This window comes from Mus pahari, chromosome 4, assembly GCF_900095145.1.
Source record: "Mus pahari chromosome 4, PAHARI_EIJ_v1.1, whole genome shotgun sequence".
Taxonomy (NCBI): Eukaryota; Metazoa; Chordata; class Mammalia; order Rodentia; family Muridae; genus Mus; species Mus pahari.
In genome coordinates this window covers 47,297,425-47,311,219 of record NC_034593.1, presented here as the reverse complement: position 1 = coordinate 47,311,219, position 13,795 = coordinate 47,297,425, and the positions used below count along the sequence as shown (strand labels likewise).

At 40.2% G+C, this 13,795-nt stretch overlaps 1 protein-coding gene across 4 annotated transcripts in view; it reads right to left on the bottom strand.

The window, feature by feature from the left end:
* The window catches only part of Trpc4 (transient receptor potential cation channel subfamily C member 4), a 164,288-nt gene that overhangs the window by 80,624 nt on the left and 69,869 nt on the right, over positions 1-13,795 (bottom strand). The gene's annotated exons all lie outside the window — the stretch shown is intronic.

Below are 13,795 nucleotides of genomic sequence, written 5' to 3'. Positions count from 1 at the left end.
AGGAATTACCATTGCAAATGATTCTGTAGATAGGGTACTTTCGAAGGGTGGGAACACATTTATCTTACATACTAATGTGAATTCATTAGTAACAGGGGCTCAGCTTATATAGTGAACAATATCCCTGGAGACTCAACTAGAAGCAGAGAAAAACTCCATTCTGTCCAAGGTCTTTGTTTGTAGTGATATCCTGAAGACCCTCCTTGTGGGTCCTCCTAGCTTTAGGAGTGTGAGTTCTGAATTCCTGAACCTTGAGGCAGTCAGTCAGGGGCCTCCATAGAAGCAAGATTGTGAAAAGAAGCATAGAGCCAAGGAGAAGAACCTCCTATCAGCCAAGAAGAGCAAGCATCTCAGGTGGTGGTGGTGGGGGAATAAAAGACAAATAAGAAACAAAATAGACCTACACTGCGATCTGAGACTTCTTAATTCTCTTTAAAAATAATTATTATCCTTTAAAACACTCCCTATGCACCATCTTGTTGTGGAAACCCTAGAACTAGAATATGAGACCACACTTTGCTCCTGAAAAGTGAGAACGGAAACTCTATACAAATCAAAATGGAAAAAAACAAAACAACAACAACAAACAAAACAACAACAACAACAACAAAAAAAAACCCAACCACAACTCTGTAAATTAGTAAAAAGCAGTTAGTAAAATGACTAGCACAACATGTTTCCTTTCTTCAATTAATTCTGTTTGATTCTGATATTTGAAATGGCTGTCAGCCTGAGAACAGGCCACGGGTGTTCTACAACATAGAGGAAGAATGTCTGAAATCCAGAACAATTCGGACCTACAGAAACAGAGGCCAGCATTCAGGCAGAAGGATGAGCCAGGAAATGAGAGAAGCAAGGAGTGATGGCCTTGTTTGTGCGGGATCCTGAACTGTGGTTATGTGCAGGGCGGAGTCTGCACTCACAGAGGCTAAGGCAGGCTTGCAGAACTGAGCTGAGGTTTGGAAAAATTGCCTTTGAAATTGAGAAGCAAAACCCAAATTACTTCAGATAGTTGTAAAAGGCCGAAGAGAAAGTTCAAGAGCAATCTGAGTAACCAGTTCCTGGGTGGCTCTGAGAACAGACTTACCAGATGAGGATTCTAAATAACATTGGAATAATGATGTCTTAACAAGGCTCACAAAAGCAAAGAAGAAAAATTACCATACTCAACAAAGTTCATGAGATGCAAGAGACACTAAGAAAGTTTGGAAATGGAAACTAAAATGTCTAAGTTTTAAGAACATTACTGAGGGGGCTTAACAGTACAGTGTGCAAGGGAAGAATAAATCAATGTGAATGCAGATGAACTGGTAATAACCATTCTGAAGAAGAAAGAAAAATACTGATTGAATGGTAGAACCTCTCCTTCATACGGGACAATGTCAGACGACTCAGAAAGAAAGAGCTGGGTACAGTGGTGTGTACTTGTGTTCTCATCATTCATGGTGGAGAGAGGCAGGAGGGTAGCGGATTCCAGGATAGTTTTGGCTACATCACAAAACCTTTTGTCAAAACAAAAAAAATCAATGGCAAAGAACAAGAGAGAAGAGATAGATACAGAAAGAGAGAAGATAAAGAGAAGGGTGGGAGAAGAGAGGGAAGGAGAGAGGATGAGAAGGAGGGAGAAAGACAGGGGAGAAAAATCAGGAAATATAATATTTGAATAAAGTCTTCTAAAATGGTGAGAGATACAAAATCAACATTTTAGGAAAAATCAAGAAGCCTTTAAACAGAATGAAGTTGAAGAAAATCAGGCTATTTGATAGTCAAATTTCTGAAGACTAAGAATAAAGAGAAGATGTTGACACTAGCCTGAGAAGAATAATATTTCAGAACGGTTTCTCTCTATTCATCAGACTCCTGGGGTCAGAAGGGAATGTCTCCAAATATCTACAGAAGGCAAAAAAAGAAAAAAAAAATGAACAAATACAGTTGATCCGATCTTTCTGAGCCCTTACCACAAATACATACTTCCACGTATTCCAAAACCTCATGCGTATGTCACATCGCATGGTAAACGAAAATGACGAGTGGCAGCCATCTGACCTGAAAATGGGATTGTCTTGGATTCCTTGTAAGATCAGTGCTGTCAAGAGGGAGAGGGAGAAAGAAAAGGAGGCAGGAGGCAGGAGGTGATGTGGTTCTGCGGGTCACCCAGCCTTTCAGTGTTGTTTACAGACAAAGGAGAAGCCTTGAACATGAGAGGATGGGAAACTTGGAAGCCAATGGCCATCCCAAGGACGGCTGCTCCCCAAACATCTCAGTTTTCACTCGGTGAAACCATGCCATATTTTGGTGTCTAAACACAAATTAAAGAACCACTTCATACTAATTCACTATGCAAGATAAATTAAGACTTCTATGTTGTGACTTCTTCCAGTACTGGGAGAGAACTCTGGTGCAGCCAAGGCCAGTGCTGTTACCCTGAGCTCCATCCCCGCAAGATGCTCATTCTGGAACCATCCACCAGAACAGGGTGCACAAAGGTGGGCCTACGAAAAGGAAGAGAAAGCAGACACCTTCTCCTCTCTAGTCATGGATCCTACACCTGCCCTTCAGCTGGGCTTGAAGAATTGAGCAGTTGGGAGTGTTTCTCCCATAGAAGTTCATTTTTTTTCTTTTTTAAAAAATTAATTTATTTGTTACACTCCATATTTCATTCCATCCACCCCCACGGCTGGTCAAACCAGAAAAGGGCATCAGATCCCGTTGCTGTGGTTGTGAGCCACCATGTGGTTGCTCAGAATTGAACTCAGGCCCTCTGGAAGAGCAGTCAGTGCTCTTTTAACCTCTGAGCAATCTCTCCAGCCCCATTTTTTTCTACACAGAAATAACTTTCTGAGATGTTTAATGAATACTTACTTAAATGCTTTTGTGTATTAAATAGTATTGTAAGGAATCTTACCTGAGTAGTCTAAAATTTGCAAATTTTTAAGATAAGATTGGCTGGTATTTAAGAAATGGTGCAATTAAATGGCTCTATGTCAATCCCCCACCCTGGATATTATGAGACTTGCTGGACTATTGTAATTAATGCTGGGTTAATACATTTAACCCAGATATAGATTATTTCCCAATTTTTATTTGAATGCACTTACCAAATTGCTGAAAAAAGTTTTACTCAGGTACATTCTTAATATATTCCATTTTCAATCTATTAGTGTTAGTTTTTTTAGTTGTTTTGTTTTGTTAGATTTATTTTATCTGTCCATGAGTCTTTGCCTACACTCATGTATGTACACCTGGGGTAGGGGAGTGAGTGCCTGATGTCTGTGTGAGTCAGAAGAGGGCATCTGATCCCCAAGAACTGGAGTTACAGATGGTTGGGAGCTACTTCATGGGTGCTGGGAGTCGAACCCAGGTCCTCTGTAAGAGAAGAAATTACTTTAAACCCAAGAGTCGAGCCGTCTCTCCAGCCCTCAGGGATAAGTATTTCATACTAACGACAGACACAGACCCAATCACTGGTGGAGCCTAATCTTTAAAACACACGGTCTTGTCGGTGATTTACACAGATACACATGATAATGTAAAAAAATCCTGCTGGCCACTGCCTAGCAAAATATTTATTGTAAGTATTTGGAAGATGTTGAGGAATGGCCCACTAGAAGAGCCTTCCAAACAAAGAACTGCCTTTCTTCACTTCACAGACTAAACATGAAGCTTGCCAAGACACAGATGAAGAATAGCTTCACATGATTGAAAACATAGACTACACATTCCTAGTTTCCACAATGCCAATATGAGAGACAATTTCTTATGGCTGAAGAAGACTGGAAGCCATCTCCAGGACTGCCATGCCACCTTTGTGACTATTCCCTGTGGCAAAATAACAGAAATGAAGGATGACAATTATATCATGTTTTAGTCCACAGTCAGTCTCTGTTGCCTTGGGGCCTGAGATGAAGTGGGACATTCCAGTGGCCTTGTAAAAGAGGAGGGCATGCCTCATTATTTTCTGAAAGTTACACTCCAAGTCACCTCCAACCCCTCCCCATAGACCCTACCTCCTAGAGTTTCCAGAAATGGAACAGTGACACAGGCTAGTGACCAAGCCTTTAGTCCATAAGCCTCTTGGGGGGGGGCATTTGTAATCTTAACTACATTATTCTCTGAAATTTTAAGAAGATTTGAATAGCAAATGCTGTAATGAGCTTACATTTTTAATGTTTAGAGAAATGCAACCGGCTGTTAAATTGCACATCCCTGATCAGTACTGGAAAGTGGCATTTAAAACCCTCAATAATTTTTTTTTTTTTTTTTTTTTTGCTGAAAGCAAGGGATTTCATAGACAAATGCTTAGTGTTCGAGCTATCTTTATTTTTATTTTTTATACTTACTTATTTACTTATTGTGTGTGAGAAACTCTTAAAAAGAGTGTGGCAGTCTGATAATTTTGACTTTCAGACCTGAAAGTAAATGTTTAGATTGCTCAATTTTATTATTAACTGGGTAATTTGTAAATGACTCAGAATAAAGAGTTTTTCAATTAATTTCATTTGGGTACATTTTAGTCTATCATCCCTTACTCCCATCTCCCTGTGTATTGTAGTTTGCAGGCATTCTAACAAATCATTCTAACGTATCATCCAAAGTCCTTTGAAAACAGGACATTTTTCCTTTCTGAAATGTATATTCCACATGGTGATGTGTGGTTACCTTACTGAGGTGTATGTCACATGTGTTCTTTTGCTATGTGTCAAATATCATGTAATGATGCCCTGTTAAAAGTTTAATAAAGCCTCTTACTGTATTTTATGTATAATTAAGTTATCCTCTAAACTCTGACCACAGACCTCCCATCCATTACTCTGCTAATAAGTTCCAGTTAAATAAAATGATTGTTTACGTTAACAAACATTACTAGAATTTCTTTTAAAGTCTTCAGAAAAATCTATACTATTCAGAATTTTTTTTTAAAAAAAATATGTACTTATACATATATTGGTGTTTCCCCTGCATGTACATCTGTGCATCACGTGCATGCAGTGATGCTGGAGGCCAGAAGAGGGCATCAGATCCTCTGAAACTAGAATGACAGGTAGTTGTGAGTTGCCATGTAGTCACTGGGAACCAAACTGGGTCCTCTGGGACAGCATCCAGTGCTCTTCATCACTGAGCCTTCTCTTCATCCCCTATTGTTTAGATTTACAAGAAACTAACCCTTTCTATTACACGGTATCTTAACCACTAGTACGGTATACCCACAGATCCATTTTAAATAGAGATAGTATATTACTGAACTAAATTATTTCTAATGCTAAAGAAAGGAAACAAAGATGTGTCTAAGATGTTAAAATACACTGTACTCGTAAATGAGTCTTCAGGTTCTAGAAGGTTTTTCATTTTAGTTTCTCATCTTTTGGTCTGCAGTAATTGTTGAACACTTCAATCCAGACTTGATGAGAAAAAGGACACGACTACTGAGGCAGGCAGATGTCCCTATGGCAGCTGGGACCTGGGCGAGCAAGAGCAAGTCTCTGGCACTTTTCAGGGTGGTTTTTGCCAACACTTCATCATTTTGATAAATCAAATCACTATGCATGTGACTGTAGAACGGGACTGTGAAGGGCAAGGTTTATGTCCACTTTGAAGTTTAGAATTAGAAAAGAAAGGTTATCTATGTCATAAACATTTTGTTTTATATAGTATCATAATATGTTCTGACTATATTCAGGTTCCTTGAGATGTGCAGACTTTGAGTCTGAACAAGTGTTTGTCTGAGTGGTTAATCTAACCGCAAATTACTGCAAAAATTGATTTTTACTTCTAAAGTGTTTTACTCACTTTTTCTTAAGTGAAAGAAAAACTATTTGAAGGTTATAAGGCAGTAATATTCATTTTAAGACTTTTCAGACCCAAATGACTATCCTTTAAAATATTACAGTATAATTATTTAAAATCAGCATTTAAAATTCAATTATTTAGAGTATGATTGGTGTCCCTTTTCAATCTCCTCCTTCTTTCCCAAGATCCATGGACAACAGGCCTGTTTATTCTCATACCCACTCCACATGGTCCTAAATAGCTGGCCCCTCAGTCCATAGAGCCACACATCAAAGCTAGGACAGTGACCTTGCTCCAAAGGTCAAGGCTCTAAATAGTCTGTGTCTTGGTTATTCTTCATTATCAGAAGAAGCTATGGAGATGAGAATACTGTCTATAGTATCTCAGTGTGAGGCAGCAATATACAGTCCAAAGAGAGTAAGCAAAACTCAAATGGTAAAGCTAGGCAAGGCATAGGAGGGTACAACCAGTGAGGCTTACTCCAACATCCGCTATATTTAAATATCTCTCACAGATGTCTGGCTCTGAAATTTTAACTACTGCATGGATGCTGCATCAATATCATCCTCAGCTGTATTTGTCTGGACAGACAAAAGCCAAACTACACCACGATCAAAGCTAGGTGTCAACCAATACGGTTTAAGGTTTAAAGTACTTTAACATATAAAATAACATTATCACACTCTTGCCTAACCTAGTGTTATGTATTGCTTGACCCCAATCCCAGGGAGCCTATCATGTGGCCGATCCACAGATTTACTAGTGTTGAGGACAGGGGGAGCCGTCAAGAAAATGATACAGAAAACTCGGTTGTTTTCTCCCAAGTGGTTCCGTGATAAAATGCATGCAGTGAGTGTTATCAGGCATCATAAAAATAGAATTTTGAATTGAAGAAAAATATCACCCAGAAAACCTCTGTTGATCTCATAATAGGATTGAGTACATTGTGATTGATAAATATCGCCACATCAAGATCCTAGTTTTGGTCATCACAGGGCCCACATTCTCACGAGGAGGAGAGAACTGAGGCACAGTTCCCATACAGTTCGTCAGTGTGCTTACTCCTGAAGCAGAAAAGGGAGTACCGAAATTGTGTCAGAGAGAAAGAGTGGGGCTTAATGATCAGTGTTCCAAAATTTAGTTTCATAAAGCAAAATCCATGATAGCTCATAATCTTGTTGAGTGGAAATCCGTGGGGGACTGTCTCTGTTCTTCGAGACTTTCACAGAAATGACTAAGTTTACATCCCCAAAGTAAAGGCACAGGACACACAGGGCTGAGGAGAGCTGGGGGGGGGGAAGGGTAGAGACACGGCTGATGTCACACAGACAGCACTGACTTTCAGCTGGGGAAAAAAAGTACAAGCTCTGGAGGTGAGTGCTGAGGGCTGGATACACGGCCTTGTGAATGGACTGGACCAACAGCACGGTCCACCGAGGAGTCACTGAGGGGCCACTGGGTGAAGCTGAGAGGGGACTGGACAATCTTGAAGGTGTTCCCACACAGCTTAAAGGCGTTTCCTCTTCACAGTCTTCCTTCCTAATGTCTTTCTTACTGAACTGCAATGCAGGCTTCTCCTGGAAACATCCCATGAAAGCCCTAGGCAAAGTTAGGGACCATTTTCCTGGGCTCCAAGGAGGTATCTCCAGAACACTTCATCATATTATTTTAGTGAGAATAAGGCTCAAGATTCTAGGAAAATTCTAGAAGAAAATCTAGCTTGGCCCCATGCTTACTGTCTTCTGTTTTTTTTGCTTCTGGACTCTGGCATAAGATAGATACTTCAAACATCACGAAACCGCACAGAAAGACAGGAAGCATCCTTTGACGATCCAGCAGTTCCTTGCTCAGAGCTCTGGTTGCTCCCACTGTCTCTCCCTGTGTTCTTTGCCTTAGCAGCTACCTACACGCTTCCTAGCTTCACTTCAGGAAAAGGAGGACAAAGGATGGTCCATGCTAGATGTAACCTGGAGCTAATTGGAAAAGTCACTGTGCTTTGAGAAAGCCATGGAGAATAGAAATGGTCTCCAGCACTTAACAATGAACGGAGGCTGCAGACATGGAAAGCAGGCTTTCCTCTGCACACAGCAGCTGGCACCTGAGCTGCTACTGCAGAGGATGTTTCGAAGCAAAGCTGATGGGGAGAGTGTAATACAAACAACAAAAGCCTGTCCCCCAGCTGTGTCTCCTGGGAGCCACCTGTGGGTACCAGCTTTGGAGCTTAGTGTCAGAATGACAAGTCACTAAACTATCATAAGGACATTATCAGTCCTAGGGACTTTTACTGGGGAGATGTGCTCCAATCATTAAAACATTGAATAAGTCTGTTTAGGATGAACTCTCCTGGTGTGATCAAAGCAACCCGAGGAAGAGGGATAAGTTGGAAACGTTCTCGCCTGCACGGTCTTGGAGGATACTTGTGTTCGCACCACAGAGGATTTATTGGGAACTATATTTGTGTTTTATTAATTTCCAGAGGAAACCCTTATTTTCTTCTTTTTTTTCCCCCCAGGGACACAGAATGAGGATAACTCCACTGTGGAAAAAAGCAAGTCCTTAATTTCACTTAGTGATGAGAGACAATGAAAACACAGGTCACTAAATGTGGACTAGAGAGAAAATAATAGCTGAAATTCCGGTGTGCACACATGTGCAGAAGAAAGAGATGCCATAGTTTGCCTCTACTGACAGATGAAGCAAATGTGCCTGAATAATGGAAACCACCTGCTAGCTCTTGCTTGTCAGTCATCATAAAGCCAGAAGTACCAGGCGACACAGAAAAGCAATTCATCCCAGAACCAATTCATCCACTACTCAGTGCAAGTTTTCATTGTCATTGTCATCAACTAACCCAGCATTGTTGGCCATGGAAAACTTTTCTTCTGCATATATCCCTCTTTGGAAACAAGCTCCTTAATTATTTTTCTAATTATTTAAAGCAAAATTAAACATAAGCTAACTACTGTATCTAATTTAAAGATAATATTTGCTACTTTATTTTTTTTCTTTAGGACGTGGAACTGTGATTTCTTATCAGTGCACTTGTAAAAGGCTAACTAAACATTTATATAATGTAGATATACACAATCACAAGTTTAGCTGCAGAAGGAATAAAAATGTAATTACGTTCAGATAAGAATTAGGAGAAGGTAGTTACATGTCATTTAATTAGCTGCAAAGAAATCCACAGGGACTGAGTTCCAAGCTCTTAAAACCTAGTGTTAAATTAAATGCCTAATGACCTGTCATAGTTCTGTCGGCTGACTGACAAGTCCTGAGCAGGCGTTCGCGTCCTCCATTACTCGGTGGCAGGCACAGAAACTTGTGAAAGTGTGAGGCTCAGACAGAAGCTGAGGAAATGCATCTGGGAATTTGAGATCCATAGCAACAGCAGGTGTGTGCAAGCATGTGGAGCAAAGAAGCAGGCCCTAGCATTCTGTGAGCGCCTGCTACAGAGCGGCAGCAGAGAAGGTGCACCTACAGGAAGGCTGATCCCTCCTATGCAGCTTACAGAACTTGGTGTGGTTTCACGGACTGACGTCCTTGAACCTGTCTGGTTGTGTGTTCACTCTCATGGGGAAGAGGGTCACTGTTTACCAAGCCACCAACAGTTCTTATGAAACTGCTAGGAAGTGAGGTGATCATCAACTCCTCTGTGATTTTATTTTAGGGGTGACTTTAGGTAGAAGCACATCCTTAAAGCAATAGATAGATAGATAGACAGACAGACAGACAGACAGACAGACAGGCAGATAGATACATATAAACATACATACATACATACATACATACATACATACAAACATACATACATATATACATACATGATAGATGGATGATAGGAAAAGAGAAACACAGAGACAGAGACAGAGACAGAGACAGACAGAGAGGTGGTAATGCCCCCCACTACCTATCAAAAGCACACAGTGGCCGTTCCTGGCATCCCCATAAGGTTGGTCTTTGATCCAGAACACTAGTGGCATTTGGAAGTTTATGTTTAATGAGTTCATTCATTTGCATTGTAGAAAGGTTGGACTGAACTATCATTAGGAGTAGATAGCTTATAAAAAGGATCAAAGGCCTTGCGTTTAACTTGGGGTGTTTTCGGTTTGCGAGTGTGCATCACCCACCTGTCTGCTGGCACACTCCTTTGGGTGGTCTTAGGGCTACAGCCTTTGTGTCTCCCTTGAGACCAATATCATTTCTTGACCATGAAAGTTCAGATAAATTCGGAAACATAAAACTGTGACTCTTGGATGGTGCCAAGGAGCTTTGGGGAGCTAGCACCAGCTCAGTTCTCATACAGTGGGAGGTCCAACTGACAGGACCTTCCTATTTTTCCATTCAGTTCAAATCAAGGCTAGATGGAAGATAAGGAGGGCTTAGCAGAGGGGCTGATCTAACGTTGATTTCTATCCTCCCCTTACCAACCCTATTAACTCACAAGACTAGAACTCAGGTTAGTGCCAAAGGTACACGCAACACCACAATGTTGCTGACAAGCTTCTGTTAAAGGAAGAGGTAAGTCAAAAGCAGTTATTTTTCAGCCACTTTGCAAAGTCAAAAAGAGGTGGGTCGGTGATGTCTCACTGAATCGGATGTATTTATTTGCTTTCCATTATGCAATGTCCAGGCTACTCCGCTGCTGGATTAGTTTTTCACAGTGTTCTCAATGATGTGTGACTGAACCTAGGTAAGATTTTGGCTACGCAGGTGCTTAGGGAGTCTGTCAAGCTCCCGGCACACATCCAGTGACATTACAAACATGAGGAATGACAGCATGGATATAATTTTGACCTTCACAAATTCTACATCCTCGAAGATTATGTCAGAGAACAAGTGATAAGCTTTCTAAGGCATGTCCCCAGCCATACGTCAGGCTAATTTTGGTGACTGTTTTATGAACAATAGTAAGTAAACCAAGACAGTGCATGGCTTCAGAGGGTAACTATTTCTGAGATTACTGTAAACACTGCCATTTAATCAGGAAAACCAAGTATACAAAAACATGCACGGAACTGTCCAGAACGGAGGGCATCTCCACTTCTCTCAGGTGTACACATTACTGAGCAGCTACTGACACAGTAAGACTGGTGAGCAAGGTGGGAGCACGCCTAGCACAGCACAGTGTAGGGTGTATATGATGAGGGAGTTCTCAGGGAAGTGATTTTTTTTTTTTTTTGGTAGAAATGTATTCCTTATACAATCAACAGCACATTAGCTTCCTGAAAAGGCTTTAAATTACAGTCAATGTGATGACTCTCCTAACATGGAACTCATGACTTTGTATATAATTAGGATCTTTATCCCAAACAAGGATGCATCCCAGGGCAAGTGGGCCATGAGCTGAGCATTCAAGAGTAAGTAAGGAGTTGGCTAACCTGGAGATTAGTGGGAAGGAATGAGACATAGACCTGAGTCAAACCTCAAATTTGTTTAGACTAAGCTGAGGAAAACCTATAATAAAAACTCGGAAGGCAAGGCATTCCACTAAGGCAGGGTTTTATCTAATACACAGGGTATTGCTCAAAATCTTAGAATCAAATATATTTGAGGTCAATAGTTTCTGAATAATCTAGAAATATGTTTCATAAAATCCAATTTCTGATTTTAAAGGGTATACACAAGAGTAAAATTTTATTACGGATATTTTTATGCTACCATCAGTCAAACAATTTCATGGTGCTTCATGAAAACTGTCAGCCCTGGAAAAAAAAAAAAAAAAACACTGCTCTTTGATACCAAATGAAGAATTTCATGAGCAACCATTGAAGAATTATTGTCTTTTTTTTCCCCACTGATGTCTCTAAGGATGAAAGGAGAAAATGCAAATAGTGTTTTAAAGAAACAGTCCTCTAAAAGGCCATTACTAATTCTGACTTTCTTATTACAGGTTTTATTTAGTCTGTCTTTCATCTTGGTGTTTTGGTGGGTCCTATTACCTCCAAGATCACAGCTACATATTAGCAGAATAACAGAGGCATCCTGAAAGGTTGTTGGGAATTATCAGACGCCTTCCCTTCCATTGTTGTCTTGATGCTGATATGCCAAACAAGGGACTTAAATGGTGACTTTTGTTCCCCAGACTTTGAAGGCAAGATCACTTTGTAAAATCGTGAAGTAGACAAAGAACCGAGATAAAGAAACAGGTATTAAGGGGGATAAATATTTTTAATGGTTCGATGTGTTCACTGTCACTCTGGATTGACTAGAAGGTGTATGGAGGGCTGAGCTGTGTCATCAAGCAGGAACAAGGTCCCTTAGCTCTGTCTGGAATTTGTTATGTGAAACATAGTCAAAAGCCTTAATGACAGAGAAATGAAAGAATGATTCAGGTGCATGAAGCTCTTTTGTAAGCCAACATGTCTTGGGTTTTTTGTGTTTTTTTTTTTTTTTTAAACAAGAATTCAGTAGCTTAAAGGATTACTTCTCACTAAAAGCACTCTGTCAGGAGGATACTGAAAAGCAATTTATCAGAAGTTTGTTGCGGGGCTTTCAAAAAGTCTCTGTAACTGCGAGTGAAGTTAAAACTGAAGGAGCAAGATCAGTGTAAACTATAATAATAAATAAAAAACAAATAAAACTACCTGATTCGGGACTGCTAAGATGAACACTTGAACCTGGCAGACCGCCTCTTTGTTTTTTGTTTTGTGCTTTAAACATCTGGGTGATTTTATTATAATCACAATATAAAGGGAAAAATCAATGCTACACAGATGACCTTGACAACCGTTAGCCAGTCCTGTAAATGCCCCAACCCTGAAGAGAACCAAAAGAAAGGCAATCACGATGCTGTGCTAACGAGAGATCTTTTAATCTGGCTCCCAAAATTGAGACTCTGGGTCCTGTCTATTAGCAGTCAGGCACCTCCATGGCCAGCCCGAGGGGCCTGGCAAACACAGGACAAGCCATCACTAGCTGCAGGGGAGGGCACATTTCCACTGTTGCTGGTGTTGCATGTCCTCCTCCTGCGCATGTGCTACATCTAAGAGACTCCATTCCTCCCCTCTTTTTTTTTTTTTTTTTTAATTCCTTCACCCAGAGGCAGCCTCTGTATCCCCTCCTCCTTTTATGAATAAAGCTCTCACATGAGACCTGTAGCAAGGTGTGACTTCTTAGATCCCGCTGCCTACATCCATCATGGCATAAGCTACAAAGCTCACAGTGAATTTTTTTTCATTCTGGTATTTAGAACTTTTTAAATCATGTAAATTTTTCATCACTTTATCTGTCTGCTGCACACTAAAATTGTTTTAGTTTCTTCTAGACAATGGGTCCTTGATTCTTAAGCGTAAGGATCCCAAGGCCCAAGTCAGCGCAAATCCAGTGGCTTCAGAGACTGAGGAAGTACACAGAACCATTTGTTGTTCCCATCTCTGGGGGGAGGGGGGGACTTCAGTTAGTCTCGGTGCTAGGAGAACCACACAATAGTCAAAATCTAAGAAAGCAAGTTCAGGTGTTCTGAATCTGAAACATTTAGTAAATATCGATAGGAAAGCAGCAGGGCTGATATGGAACAGGCAATGTCCAGTATAAAAGTAAGGGAACATTCTAAACCGGAGTCCTCTCAGGGTTAGAGAGATTGCTCAGCAGTTAACAGCACTGGGTCCTCTTGAGCAGTCCTCAGTTCTCAGCATCCACATGGCCACTCACAACCATCTGTAACTCCAGTTCTGAGGGATCTGATTTCCCCATCTGGATTCTGCAGGCACTGCAGGTATATGGCACACATACATTCAGGTAAACAGTCATACTCATAAGATAAAAATAGATTTTAATAAAAATAAGGTAAAATTGATTAGTCTCTTTTCTATATCCATCCTTTCCATATTATATAGTTTTCTTCCATCTTGGTTAGGAATAGGTAATTATTTTCTTTCAAGAGTGAAAGAGAATAAATATTTTATGTAAGTTAAAACAAACACCCAAATGACCAAAAAAAAAAAAAAAAAAAAAAAAAAAAAAAAAAAAAAAAAAAAAAAAAAAAAAAAAAAAAAAAAAAAAAAAA